Here is a 1,341-nt window from a genome sequence, read left to right as displayed (position 1 = left end):
AAAAGTGAAAGGGTAAGGAAAGTAGGAAAGGAGAGAAAATGGCATAAGGGAAAAAGGACACAAGGGGTAGAATAAATAGTGGGTGAGGGGAGGGGGAAAGAAACTAGACAGGAAGTGGAAGGGAGATAGATAAGGACAGAAAGGGGGAAATGAATATAGTGGAGAAAGGGGGAAATAAGTACAGCAGAAGAAACAGGGGAATTAAGTAAAGAACACGAAAAAGGGGGAAAGAAACGGGGAATTAAGAAAAAAAAAATAAGATATGGGTACAAGTACAGCGTAAGATACAGATGGGGTGATTAGTAAGTACGGATCCGGATATGGAAAAAATACGATGGAAAGAAACAAAAGAAATAAACAGCGATAAACACAAGGGAAAGAAACACCAGAAAACACACAAAGAAGAAAAAAAGAAATAAACAAGAAAAAAAACACCAGAAAACAGACAAGAAAAAAACAGAAGAAATAAACACAAGGAAGAAGAAATAAGTAGAAAAAAGAAAAAAATCAACAGGAGACGAAAAAAAAAGTGTTTTCATGACGCACACGCAAAGCCTTTCAGAAGCCTTGAAAAGCTGATTTGAATTATGTCTGGCTGGATGGCAAGGACGGGACAGACAGGGACGGGATTGGAATGAAGTTTAAGACAGCGCGAGTCAAAGGTAGTGAGGCGGAGACGAGGAGGATAGGAGGTGAAGAGGATAGGTAAGAAGGCTTTGGGTAACGGGAGGGATCGAGGTGGTGGTGTTGGTGGAGATGGGTGATTGTGGGTTGGATGGGGTGGGGGAGGAGCTGGTGGTGTTGGGGGGAGATGGTGGTGGTGGGGGGAGATGGTGGAGGAGGGTGTGGGACGGTGGAGCATGGAGGAGGTAGGTGGTGGAAGATGGGGAAGGAGGTGGTAGGGAGATTGGGTAGAGCTGTTGTAGGGATACGGGGAATGATGTAGTGTGGTGTGCGCGAGGGAGGAGTGGTGGTGGTGGAGAGAGGGGGAGGTGTGGTGGGGAATGGGGACGGCGTGTGTGGGGATGGTTAATGGAGGTGGTGAGGGGCGCGGTGAGGAGGTGGTGGTGGGGGAGCGTTGAGTGGTGAAAGTATGTGGAAAATCGGGTAAAGTACGCATTGTCATGGGATTGTGATGGTGGAGGAGGCCAACTGAGGTGGTTAAGAGTTAATATTGGTGGAGGAGAAGGAGGAGGAGATGGCGGTGGTGGTATTTAGTGGAAGAGAAGGTGGTACTGGTGGAGGAGAAAGGGATGGAAGAGGAGGAGGAGGAGGAGAATGAAAGGACGGTGATGCCAGAGAAGATGGAGAATGTGAAAGAAGAAAAGATTATGGTCTAGC

The 1,341-nt window shown here is 47.3% G+C and overlaps 1 protein-coding gene across 1 annotated transcript in view; it reads left to right on the top strand.

Moving 5' to 3' along the window:
- The window catches only part of LOC119587959 (heterogeneous nuclear ribonucleoprotein M-like), a gene marked incomplete in the record, with an annotated part of 57,205 nt that overhangs the window by 34,170 nt on the left and 21,694 nt on the right, over positions 1-1,341 (top strand).

Source organism: Penaeus monodon, chromosome 23 (assembly GCF_015228065.2).
Source record: "Penaeus monodon isolate SGIC_2016 chromosome 23, NSTDA_Pmon_1, whole genome shotgun sequence".
Taxonomy (NCBI): Eukaryota; Metazoa; Arthropoda; class Malacostraca; order Decapoda; family Penaeidae; genus Penaeus; species Penaeus monodon.
Note: the sequence above shows the minus strand (reverse complement) of the source record. Positions and strands in the feature narration are given on the sequence as shown.